The sequence below is a fragment of the Haliaeetus leucocephalus genome, unplaced genomic scaffold, assembly GCF_000737465.1.
Source record: "Haliaeetus leucocephalus isolate CR32 unplaced genomic scaffold, Haliaeetus_leucocephalus-4.0 Scaffold0, whole genome shotgun sequence".
In the NCBI taxonomy this organism is placed as follows: Eukaryota; Metazoa; Chordata; class Aves; order Accipitriformes; family Accipitridae; genus Haliaeetus; species Haliaeetus leucocephalus.
In genome coordinates, this window is record NW_010972436.1 from 23,759,602 (window position 1) to 23,772,979 (window position 13,378).

Consider the following 13,378-nt stretch of genomic DNA (forward strand, 5'->3'; position numbering starts at 1 on the left):
TCTGGAGAACATCAGCCCTGTGATACCTCTCTGCGAGGTGGACAGGTAGGGTTATCACCCTATGCCTGTGCATGCGTATACATATGCTGGTCCCAAAAGGAGTTGGGCAAGAGATGGAAGAAGGCTTGCTGCAAGCACTGCAGCTGTGATACACGCAGTCTGTTTCCTTTCATCACATGTGACTTCATTTTTCAGTCTCTTCCAGCTCTGGGTACTGAGCCTTCAGCCTTTACCTGTCTTTCTCTTATCTACACCTCCACAGACTGAATTTCATGATCTGCAAGGAGACCCACTCCTTTCCCATTCCTGTGAAGGAGGGAAGGGGAGACAATATAACCACTATCCTGCTTATTTATTTGGGACACAGTTTTACACCTAACTGAGCTCACCTCAAGCTGTGATGTGCAGCAGCTGGAGCTCCAGAAAAAGGTGCTGGGGTTCACCTAACTTGATTTAACTGCATCTTGAAGATGTATTGCTATTCCTATTGCTACACTATTGCTAACTGTACTGTTATATTATTAGTATATCAGACTGACTGTCCTTTTCAGTCGAGTGAAATCTTATCAGAGGATCCAGTAGTGCTGACTTAGAGCTCAGGACCTCACAGCAAGAGATGTGCTGCTGACGGGGCTGCCTTTCCCCAGGGCCACCCCCTGCCTGGGGGGGACTTTGGAGCCCTGCAGATACCTGCCAGGGTTAAAGAACAAATAGAATGATTGCTTAGTGTGTCTTAGCCTGGGTGACAACATCTTAACCTTTCCTTTTTATCTTTGTCACAGGCATCCTGTAATGTCAAACACGTGTAACGGGGAAAAGCTGCGCAGGGAGAAGCTGTGCAGGAGCAGTGAAAGGTTGCAGCAGAATTTCCCCATCCTCCCTTGTCCCAGCTCCAGTCTTCAGGTGTTTTAACGTGTGGGGAGATTCCTGTGGGTGGGAATGCAAAATATATGTTCACATGGAGTTAGGATTGGTCTCTGGCTGTGTGGGAGAGTTTTGGCTCCAGGGTTATGTTTTCATTACATGAGATTTGTGCTGTAGCGAGCAGGAGATTTCAGGAAAGAAATTGATGTTCCTGCCATCAGCATAAGTCCCGTCAGTAGCAGAGCGGCACCCTCGCCATCTCTGGGCTTGCCTGTCCTGAGCCCTTGCCAGGAAGGAATTAGGTGCCAAGGCCAGCCACGTCCTTCTTGCCAAAGCCATGTATATGAGAAGCAGAGACACGTATTGGAGATGCTGGAAGCCAATATTCTGACACCCCTGCACCCGGTTTGCACCGGGGATTTGAACTCCAGGTTCCCACTCCCGGGGGGACACATTTGCCATGGGGGTGTAGGACGTAGAGGGATGTGAACTCTTCTGCTAAAGTGTTTCTACTGTCCCTGAATTGCTCAGAAGCTTTAGCTTCTGGACCAATGAGGGAAGATGCAGTCCTCACTGCAGAACTTACCAGTGCTGCAAGGTGCAGGTCTCTGCCCTGTGGAGGCTATAGGTGCTGTGAAGAAGTGGGTGAGACTGTGCAGGAGTGTGTTTGGGGGCTCCCACAGAGCAGCACCCCCAGGACTGCAAGCATGAACGGGAACCCCAGGGAGGTCTGGGATTTCCCATGGCCTTAGGAGTCCAGAATTAAAACCAGAGACACTCCCGTTATGTGTGATAAGACTCCAGGGACTTGAAGATTAAGCCAGGTGATATTTTTTAATGCAAGATGTGCTAAGCACATAAAATATTGAGTCCAACCATTCCTGCGCTCTTTTGCATGCCAAACTCTCACCTGAGCATGACCTTCCTCACCCCAATGGTCCTTCTCACCCCCATGGCCCTCCTCATCCCCACGTACTCTTTCAAAGCAGCAATTTTGCTTTGTTCTTGCCCCTTTGTACTCCTCCGTCGGAAGCTGCCATCACCAAAGCGAGCGTGTTGCTCTTACTAATAGCAAAGTAATCAATTTGAGTCACTGTATACATTAGTAATGGCCATGTAATTCTAGTGCAAATTAGGTTTGGGCAGGCTGTGAAGCCCGAGACATCTCGTCTTCCTGAGCAGAGCTTGGATTTACTGTCCTCTGGGGAAGGCCACAGTGAAATGCCCCCCTACCCCCCTCGCAAATCCTCCCTTGATTGGATACAGTATGGTCGTCTGATTAAAATTGTGCAGTAGTTCAGAAAATGATTTTCAGCCAGTGCTTCACAGTAAATTACTTTTTTTTTTTTCTTCCCCCCAAGACAACAAGTACAGCTGGACACTGAAATGAGAAGCTCAAGAAAAGCAAGATGCCAGTGAGGTGAAGACAGAGGGGGGCCAGAGGAGCAGCCTGCAGCAGTGTCACCCACCACAGGCCATCCCCGGTGCGCAGACGTGCATCTCCCACGAACCCAAAGCCTGGCCCTCACTCCCATGGTGATGCTGCCCACTTAACACCCAGATCCCTTTTCCCACCGAGTCAGGCCCCTGGCAAGTTTTGCCGGTGCCATGGGTAGGCGAGGAGCATCTTCTGTGGGCAAATATCCCGGTACCCACCGCTGTACCCCTGCATGGGGTGTCCCCTTCCCGACGTGCCTTGTCTGTGCCTGTCACCAAACCGCTTAGGGAGGTAGATGGGAGGAGCAGAGCGTGTGTCCCTCCTGCCACCCTCCCCTCCGCCCCGATGGCCACTGCTGCCTCTGGGGCAAGGAAAGCCCCAGAGCTATGTGCCCACCAGTGCCAGCCATGCAGCATTTTCCAGTCCCGGGTGTTAAAACCACCCACTTCACACTGAGCGATTACTGAAGGAAGTGCACGATTTTTCCTCAATCCATGGAATGGGGTCTCCTGTTTTCCACGTGAGCATCCCAATGACACCTGGAGACCCATCTGTCCCTAATGTGTGATCCTGCAGTAGTTTGCTCATCCAAAACACTGCTGATGCTCTTCTGCAAGGGGAGAGCTGCCTGCTCCCTTCCATCCTGTGGTAAGGGCTTGGCAGGAAGGATGCATCTTCCAAGATGAATCTCCAGTTTCTTGGGTTGCCCAAAGGAGGGTAAGGAGGTGCACCACCCTGCCAGTAAAACAACATCTTCAGCATCTTCCTGCAGGAAGGTGTCTTTGGTTGTGACTCCGGTGATGGCAATACTGTCCGAATTTCAGCATGTTGAAGCCTTGAGGAGGAGTGTGATTTAAGCACGCAGCAATCAGCCCTTCCTGATGGCCTTTCATGGACCTTGTGCCCATCTAATCAGTGCCCATCCTGTGCACTGGGTGCTGGGCTGGGTCTCCAGGTATTGGGCACCCAGTGGTGGGCACATCTGGACTGAGCCTCACTCCAAGCAGCTCCCACCACATGGCAGGGGGCTGTATCTGTGTAAGGAGGTAGGATAAGGAATTACAAACAAAAAGATAAATTCTGTAGAAATGCTGCAGCAAATGCATGCCTCAGAAGGCGTGGTTGGCGGGGTGGAAAAGGGAGATGGAATGTTTTTTAATTAGAACTGGATAATTTATTGACTGTGGGCTCATGTGTTAATGTGTCATTTGAAGTGTCTTTCAACAAGTAGCATGGCATTGCTTATAGGTGGTCATACACTGAGCTGAAGGTCTAATTTATCATCCTTTTGGTTTTTTCTTTTCCTGGGGGGACTATGACAGCCTGGGAGGGGACAACAACAGGCAGTAAACCAGCTTTATGTATGCTATATTTAAGATGTATGTTTGCATCCAAATAAATGTAAATCTGATTTCCTCCCTTTAGACAAAAAAAAAATTAAAAGCTAACTAGGAGTCTCTCAGTGGCAATGAACCACCTGACTCTTTAACAATGCTGGAAGGAGAAGAAAATTTGCACATGGTACAAAATAGTAGAGAATCTTTGTCACAGCCGATCCCGACTCCCACCTTTGCTGCAACACGGGCTCTCTCCATTTCGTATTTGCTCCATGAGAAGTGGGTAGTGTGGGGGAGGGAAGGGCTGTTTATTAAATTAAGAAAATATATTTCACAGCATATTGGCACTGAGCTGGAAAGGAGCAGCTCGGTTGCCCACTCCCTCTCCCAGTCCCCGCAGGATTGTTCCTCACCGGCAATGATTAGTGCTTTCGTCCATCCAGTTTGAAATGTCACATTTCCTGCTGCAATTAGAAGGAGCTTTTATCCGCAGGATGTATGTGTGTGTGTCTGAGGGGGTGTTTTCATTCCCTCCAGGTGAATGTTTTAGTAAGCAACGTCCAACACATAACACAAATACTTGAAAAGAAACATTTTACTATTACTAAAGACTGTTATTGCAGCTTTCACGACCTTTCAGAGATCCCTGGGAACTTGAAAGGAGTGGGCTTATAAAAGGAAGCGTGATCTTGTTTTTAAGCTGGGGCACAGCAGAGAGGTGGTTTTGGCGTGCTCAGTTCCCAAAGGGAGCCGCTCTCACCCTTGCGGGGCTTGCCAACGCCAGCCTGCTGGGACCCGACAACAGCGGTAACTCAGCCCCTCCTGAGACCACCTCCAGGCAGCCGGCACCAAAGGTCCACCACGTTTTGGGGGAGATAGATAGAGCAAAAGATGCCAAAGGGCAAATGCTGCAGGTGAAATACTCCGTGGTAATACGCCAGCTCTGTGCCCTGCTCTGAGGCTGCTCAGCATCCCTTTGCTGGAGGGGGTTGAGCCCCAGCAGTGGGGCTGCCTGAGCTGGGCAGGGGGCTGGAGAACCTGCTTCTGGGGACTCCAAGGCAGCAGAAAGCTTGCTAGGAAAATGCATGGTCCAAGGATAGGGCTTGGGTATGGGGCTGGCAGCATCCAGGCTGTGCAACGGTTGGCACAGTTTCTATCACAGACTTGGCCCATGCCATCTAGCACTCTTCTGTAAGACACCTGGGCATAGGTGCACTCTGTATTATTTGTAATAACCAGGCCTCACACTATTTAATTTACTAGTATAGACATATCTGAACATGCCTTGACGGTCATGAAAGAACAGTCCTGCTCGAGGATTTCATCCTAAATTTGAAGTCCCTCTGATTCTGATTTGACAATGTATCTGCAAACATAGGATGAAATTTTCAGTTCTATTAGCTATCGAGTAGACCCACTCTTTTTAATGGAGCAGAGTATAGCTCCAAATGAGCCACCACAGCAGAACAGAGGTCTTAACTATGATGTGTAATTTAACATGATTATGTGTTTGCTTCCTGCATCTTGTGTATGCATGAGAAGATGAGGTTCCTACCCAAATGACTTAAGAGTTTCCAGGTATGATCCTACAAACCCTTATTCACACAAGTAGTCTCAGTTACTTCAAAGGAGCCTTTTCATAAAAAGGAAATTTGCCTCTTTAGAGTTGAGAAGGTAGAAAATGGAAACATTGAGTCAGTCACAGTGCACCTCCTATATAATTTAGGGTATGCATTTAACAATATAAGCACTAATATAATGGGTTTGGCAGCCAAGACTTTCAAAATTAGAGCCCTAATATTAGATCTCTTCAGATATATTTGAGATCCGAAAAACCCTGAGGCATCAGGATACAGAAGGAGATATCTAACTTTAGGTATGTGAAGGAGGTTGTTGACTTTCAGGACATTATTTGGGGTGAAAAGTCAGTATTCTGTGAAAGGGAGATCTGAGAAAATGCACTTTTTACAGGGTAAAGTAGATCTGCACTCATGGCCAATTGTGGTGGCTCCTTGGCCCACCTTACCTTCTTCACGGTTTTTGTCTCCATCCCTGGCCAATGGTCCTACATGTTTCCCAAACTGGGTTTCAGCTGCTGGCACCATCCTGGGTTTGGCCCCTGTTAGTGCTGGCTTTAGCAAGCACTACAAAAGAGGAATGTAGGAACAGAGCAGGATCAACACATGGAGCCCCAGGTCAGGATGTTGTCTTGATGTTTGAGTCCCCCAGAGTTCTCATCATCAAACATGTAATGTCAAAATGATGTCTTATGTCTCAAGGTTGCCTAAACAGCCTGGTTTTTGTGAATAATTTGGCAATTAGTCCTGCTCATCTGTAGCCTTTCCGTAGCATCAGCTGCATCATGAAGGTCAGAAACCTTGTACAGCGAAAACCTACTTTGTCTTTGGGTTCGATGCTTTTGGGCTAGCAGGGAAGAGGTCCACTTGCTGTAGGAGTGTGCGTGCTGCTGTTGCGCGTGGCCTGAGGACGGTGCTGCATCATTCTCTTGGTGATCCCCAGCTCACCCCAAAATTTGAAGTCTTCCAAGAGGAGTCTTAAAACCCACCTGGTACACCGAGTTAAATATCCCAATCTGACTTTCAGGAGGCACTCTGGGAGATCAGGTCCTCACTCTCCTACCTCAGACAGAAAATAATTAGAAGCCAGCTTACACAGACTGCATTAGTTTGTCATCAGTCTTAGTGATAATGGAGACTGAAGTGGTTCTGCTATTGACATGATATTTATTTTAAAATGTGCTTATGACCTAACTTTAAGCATTGACATATAAAAATGCTGCCCTTGTTTTTCAGAAGAAAGTCGAAGAAAAAGGATGAAGAAGAACACAATGAGAAAGGAAATTCGTGAGGAGGACTTACAACAAAGGGTGCAGGTATCATGGCTCTACCAGCAAGTGTAACTCTCTTGCCTTATAGCCAATTCACTTCAGAGCACAGGATGAAAGCTCAAAACTCAGAAGAAAAGACTTCTGTGTACAGATTAGCATCTTTTCTAAAGCACTGCTACTCCACATTACCTGACACGTGTCTGTGTGTCCTACTACGTGTTCTGTGTGTCCTACTTCATGTTTCCTCACACCGTGGGAATGTGTGTTGCCGTTTCACTTTTGGGGTGATTTTGCACAGGTCTCAAACAAAGCACCAGGCAATGGCCTGGGATGCTTGTGGCTTGCAGCTAGTCCCCCTCCCACTTTTCCCTCTAGCTTACTGTTTCTCATGTACTTTTTCCTCTTTTGCCTTCATTTCACTTCTTCCTTTGTTCCTTGGTGTTCTGGCACTGCCTTCACCGTGCAGTTCACAAGGTTTTGTCCACTTCAGACAGGGCTGATCTGCAGGGAAAAAATGACTAGATTTTGAATATAGAAAAGAAAAAGCATGAAGCCCAACATGTTAATAAGGGGCAGGCTTTAATTATCTAGCCATTATTGCATTACTCCAGAGTAGAGGAAATATGACTAATGCTATGTCTGTGCTCCTGGCATACGACTGCTGTCAGATTCAATAAGGACTTATTAAACATCACAGAGGTGTGACTAAAGGAAATGATGAGCAGAATGTGGAAAATAGCAATCATGATCCTATTGTGTGCACTATGAATTTCTAATCTGGAATGGTGGGGAATGTCTGTGGGGGAAGAGCAGGAAGAAATTGCCGTATTTTGCCATCAAAGAAAATCAAAGTTAGGCTTCAGGGAAAGCCATCCTAACTATGAAGTGGTGGGTGATCCTCTGGCCCAAGTGATCCTAGGGTGCTGCTGAGTCTTCTCTCATGGCCTTTCTGGGTGCTGGTCCCTGCTTCAGGCATGGCTTATACCCTTCACAGGAGACAGTCATTGACTGCAAAACTCAGGAATGGTTCTGAGAGGAGAGAACAGAGCGCAGGTCTGTCCTGTGTGGGGCCAGCGCTACAGGGTGAAGGTCCAATTTTCCATCTCTCTGGCCTAGGTTTGGTGCATCTTGGGCATCCCAGCTCCAACTCCAGAGCTGGACACATAGGAAGTCTGACTCTTGGCATACCCACAGCCTGTGGGAGGGCTGGAATAGAGGAGCTGTAGGCTGGAGCCTGTTCTTGCTGCTTAGAAACTCAGTCTCCCATCTGTCAACCCCCCAGGGTACCCAGTGCCAAAATATACCCATCCTGCACAGGCTGGGTGGCGGCTCACTCACCGGTGGGGTTTTGGAGAGCAGGAGCTCTACTTTGATGACACAAGAGAGTGCAAAGTGGCTGAAGATGTCTGACAGGAGATCCAAGCACCAGGAGAGGCAGGAATTCAGGTACACATCTCTGCCTGGTGCCTCCTACCAGCTCAGGACTCCTGCCGCCTCCCCAGAACAAGACACGTAGTATTTTTGCTCTCACTGCGCACGTGTTAACACCTAAGCAGGTCACCCGAATTGTGCTTGCAGCCTCCTGAGTCAAACTCTTCCAAGATGCACTTTTATTTAGAAATCAGCACCAAAGACGGCTCTGGAGAGTCAAGGCCTGCTATGAAACATGCAATTATCTCCTTGGAAGAGGTATAATTGTAGGGTCAGATTTGCTGCTGATGTAAAAACTGTGCAAACTGTGGTGACCCCATTGGGCCTGTGCCAGCCCATGCCAGCGGTAGTCAGCCCTGTCTTCCCTTGTCTTCCCTCGCATTACTGGCTCTGTCTTTAAAACAAAGCCATAACCGACCAGTTTTTGTGCATTAAACAATTAGAACAGCAAACACAGAGGATTTACATCACTTCTTTCAATACCTAACGTCAGTATCTTCCTTCCGAATGAGTTTTTAACAGCTGTATCGTTTCAAAATGTGGCACAGCACCATTAACAGCTTTCCAGAACAACTGTATTGCTTTTAAATAGAGCATTACAGGGCTGAGTACCATTTCTTTCAGGGATGCAATTAGGTAGGTGACGGAGCGTGATGCCTGGTCAGGTAATTGATCAAGCGCTGGTCAGCTACTGCCCAATATTAATAGAATGATCAATGGTGATGATACAAGTTTACTAAAAGAAATGGAAATGAAGGAACAGCGGGCTCTGAAGCCGGTACTCATTGGGTTTAACAGGCATTGCTGTGTGCTAATGAAGCCCTGGGAGAGAGAAAATCAAAGCTCGAGCTTAGTGCTCTGGTTACCTGCTTACCCCACCTCTGCTGCAGAGCTGCCTCACCCAAACCCGCTTGGTGCATGGACCATCTGGAGAGAGCGGGGTGGTTGTGTATAACACAGCTTAAGCTTGTCCTGGTGGGCTGTCCAGCCTGGATCCTCTTTAAGCTCCTCCAGGGAGGGAAGAAACCCTGACCTCTGTTGAGTGAGCCACGCTACACCCAATTTATAATCAATGGAGAGATGTGCGTCCGTCTAATCTTTTATGCACCCACTTTAGGGTGGGATGACTAGTATTTTATGCTCCACTGTCTCTGGTGACAAGATTTCCCTGTAAGCAGTGCTACAAACTCTATTTGTAGTGTGCAGAGAGGTACCGCTTATCACATACTCTTTGTGGACTTCCTAGGCAGGACTGCAAGTTTGCAGTACACCTGTGATGCAGGTTATAATTTTGAAGACAAATGAACAGATAGACACACCTGTCTCAAGGTCAAACATGGAGTCAATGAAACCCAGAAGTCCTGGCCCCATTAGGCAGGCTCAGCCACTTGATGAAATTATTGCACTGATTTTTTTCCTTCTTTTCCTGTTGTAATGCTATTATTGCCTGCTTAATAAACTGCACATATTAATGGTCTATGAACATCTTCTAGAGAAATGAATGAAATGGGAATTTCAATCTCTTGAAACTTTAACCAAAAACCTAAAAGCAAAACCTTAAAGACAAAAATTTCGACATAACCAAAGTTCTCAAAACCATAACTCAGCTTCTGTCTCATCTGTAGGTGTCCCAAGGGTCTAAGTTTCTTTTGGTCTACATTTATCCCCTCTTTTTGAGTTTATATTGAACAAGATATATCACTCTAGCCTATCAAAAAATATCTATATAGCAAAATATTGTATTTTAGATGGTATCATGCACAGCAACACAATTGATCTGGAACTGTCCTCATCAGCATATGGATGACTGAGATGTGAAGAAGCCCATCAAGTCCCTCTTTTGCTGTATTATCAATGCTGATCAGTGACAGTTCACATCAAAAGAGCCTGGTGGTGGGCTGTAAAGCTTTTGTAAAAGATCCAAGAATCAGAAAAAAACCTGCAAATTTCTTTCAACTAAAGCCAGGAAATGCATTACACCCTGCTGTAAGCATTAAGTGCATTGGCTGAATCATTGACATCATGGTGTCCACAGTGGGACTCTTATTTTAGATATTAAACTTTTCTGCCAACCATACACCTTAAGTATGTCAGAGAAAAGGAGAACAAGAGCACAAACCTCAGCTCTGTAAAGTATCTTCTTGTATGGCGGCAACTGTGTTTCTGTGATATTGCCTGTATTTAGCTGAAATTTATGGTGGAAAAGAGATGAATCATAGAGTCATAGAATCATAGAATCATTTAGGTTGGAAAAGACCTTTAAGATCATCGAGTCCAACAGTCAACCCAACACCACCATGCCCACTAAACCATGTTCTGAAGTGCCTTGTCTACGTGCTTTTTGAATACCTCCAGGGATGGTGACACCACCACTTCCCTGGGCAGCCTGTTCCAATGCCTGACAACCCTTTCAGTAAAGAAGTTTTTCCTAATATCCAACCTAAACTTCCCCTGCCGCAACTTGAGGCCATTTCCTCTTGTCTTGTCACTAGTTACTTGATAGAAGAGACCGACCCCCACCTCACTACAACCCCCCTTTCAGGTAGCTGTAGAGAGCGATCAGGTCTCCCCTCAGCCTCCTTTTCTCCAGGCTAAACAACCCCAGTTCCCTCAGCTGCTCTTCATAAGACTTGTGCTCCAGGCTCCTCACCAGCTTCATTGCTCTTCTCTGGACACACTCCAGCCCCTCAAGGGCTTTCCTGTAGCGAGGGGCCCAAAACTGAACACAGGACTCGAGGTGCAGCCTCACCAGTGCCGAGTACAGGGGGACAACCACTTCCCTAGTCCTTCTAGCCACACTGTTTCTGACATAAGCCAGGATGCTGTTGGCCTTCTTGGCCACCTGGGCACAACACTGGTCATGTTCAGCCGGCTGTCAACCAGCACCCCCAGGTTCTTTTCTTCTAGGCAGCTTTCCAGCCACTCTTCCCCAAGCCTGTAGCACTGCATGGGGTTGTTGTGACCCAAGTGCAGGACCTGGCGCTTGGCCTTGTTGAACTTCATACCATTGGCCTCAGCCCATCGATCCAGCCTGTCCAGATCCCTCTGTAGAGCCTTCCTACCCTCCAGCAGATCAACCCTCCCTCCCAACTTGGTGTCATCCGCAAACTTGCTGAGGGTGCACTTGATCCCCTCATCCAGATCATTGATAAAGATATTAAAGAGAACTGGCCCCAATACTGAGCCCTGGGGAACACCACTTGTGCCCTGCCGCCAACTGGATTTAACTCCATTCACCACAACCCTCTGGGCTCGTCCATCCAGCCAGTTTTTCACCCAGCAAAGAGTACACTTGTCTAAGCCATGAGCTGCCAGCTTCTCAAGGAGTATGCCATGAGAGACAGTGTCAAAGGCCTTGCTGAAGTTCAGGTAGACAACATCCACAGCCTTTCCCTCATCCACTAGGCGGGTCAGCTGCTCATAGAAGGAGATCAGGTTAGTCAAGCAGGACCTGCCTTTCATGAACCCATGCTGGCTGGGCCTGATCCCCTGGTTGTCCTGCACATGCCGTGTGAGCGCACTCAAGATGAACTGCTCCATAATCTTCCCTGGTACCGAGGTCAGGCTGACAGGCCTGTAGTTCCCTGGATCCTCCCTCCGACCCTTCTTGTAAATGGGCATCACATTGGCAGGCCTCCAGTCGTCTAGGACATGTAACATGAGGAAAAAGAGAGCTACATTAAACCATAGCTGGAATTTGTGGCTGAGTCATGGGAACAGTTTATAGATCAGCAAGACAAATTTCAGAGGTACAAGAGACATTCATCCAAATACTGTACTTCCCTCTAAAAGTGTCTTGCTTGCAACCATTATAAATTGAATTATTCCTGATCAGGAAAAAATGGGAGGACACCTTCCCATCTTATTGATTTTGTACAATTTGTGAGAAATTTGAGCCTAACTCTTGCTTGTAGTTGTCCTGTGGTTGTCGTGGATAAACACAATTTTACACCCCCTTTCTTGTTTCTAGGCCTACGTTTCATTTATGACTAATTTAAGGACTTTTAACACTGATGGAGTATTAAAAAAGAGATCTTAGCAGCAAGCTAAATGATGAAGTCCCTCATATGGTGTGTCCTTAAGAGATCTTAAAGTTTCAGGATCTGATGTATTCAGGCAAACAGTGAGGCAGAGTAGTTTCAACATTCATGTTATAAATCAAGAGCCGCTAATGGAGGAAACTAATACATTAGCAGAGATTCACAAAGCTTGAAATAGTCAGGGCTCCAGCCATGAACACTTCACTGTGGTCTCTTCCCACAAAGCTGTCCAGGGGAAGCAGCTGGGATGGAGAGGTTTCCTCCAGCTCTGTGAGAGTCTCCGCATGGCTCCGGTCCAAAACAAAGCAGATATCCTTGATTTTGGTGCAGAAGACATGTCTGGAGGAGAAAAGGAACATCTTTCTCTCCTGTTACCTGTGGCTTTGGCCATGGCCTCCTGGAAATTCTGGCAACGTGTTTGGAGCAAGGTGCCCACAAGAGAAAGAAGGACAAAAACTCACTGGGCTTTTGCAGCTTGGGTCTGGATGTGCTGCTGATGGCTGGCTCAATGCTCTAGCTTGGAGGCAGCCTGGTACTCTTTTCTTTCTCCTGCTTTCCCTATCTGTTTCCCAACATTTTTCATGCTTATCTATATGCTTTTGAATACAGTTCTGTCGTTTCACAAGCAAGGGGACTCTCGTGGCTTGCTATGAGGTTTTTAGCAATTGGGACTTTTCTTGGCAGCCCTCTTGATGGTGCACTGGAAAATTAATGGTTCAAATCCCTCACAGTGAAATGTGAGATGAAAGGGTCAGAGCCCTGTGTCTTTCTGTCTTATAAATACCCGCCCCCCCCGCCAACTTCCAGCTTTGTGGAGAGAGACAAAACAAGCTACTTGCTGGGCTGACCCCCCTTCAGACATCAGTTGACAGTCTTTCTCCTGACTTGAGGAGTAGCCTGAGAAGGGAAGAGAGATTTCTGAAGTGAAAAGTGCCCTGTGATGAGATACTGGAGCCAAAGACACACAGACTGCTCCTGGACTCCCAGCCTGTGGATAAGAAACTCTAACTGACACTTATGAGTGAGTGGGGAAAAAATGCCTTAAACCCATGTGACACTTATATAACTTCAGGCCTGGGATGTTTGTCTTACAAAGGAAGGACGAATATTGCCAGGGGCAGCTTTCCTGATAAGAGCAAGCCAATAACCTCTGAAACTGGAGAGTTACTGAAAACCCAAGCCTTCAGGAGAAGCCAGGATGTTCCACATCAGGCTTGTGCCCCTCTTGACTGTAGCAGGGCAGGGAGCTTGGGCAGCTGCTGGTGGCTCCCAAAACCGGCATAAGCCAAAAACCTGAGATGAGCAAGTGTTTTGGGTGATACAAGAGACGGGCAAGCAGGATTTCTTGGTGGGGGGCAGATGCTGAAGAGTACAGGTACACAAAAAGAAGGGGAAGAAGGTGCTGTGTTGAGAATGGGGA

At 47.2% G+C, this 13,378-nt stretch overlaps 1 protein-coding gene across 5 annotated transcripts in view; it reads left to right on the forward strand.

Annotated features, from left to right (window-relative positions):
- EXOG (endo/exonuclease (5'-3'), endonuclease G-like) overlaps positions 1-903 on the forward strand; it is a 30,313-nt gene extending 29,410 nt beyond the window's left edge. For all 5 annotated transcript variants that reach the window (XR_775554.1, XR_775551.1, XR_775552.1 and 2 more), the window contains one exon: positions 783-903. The gene's annotated coding sequence lies outside the window, so the exon portion shown is untranslated. The remainder of the gene's footprint in view (positions 1-782) is intronic.
- The last annotated feature ends 12,475 nt before the right edge of the window (positions 904-13,378 follow it).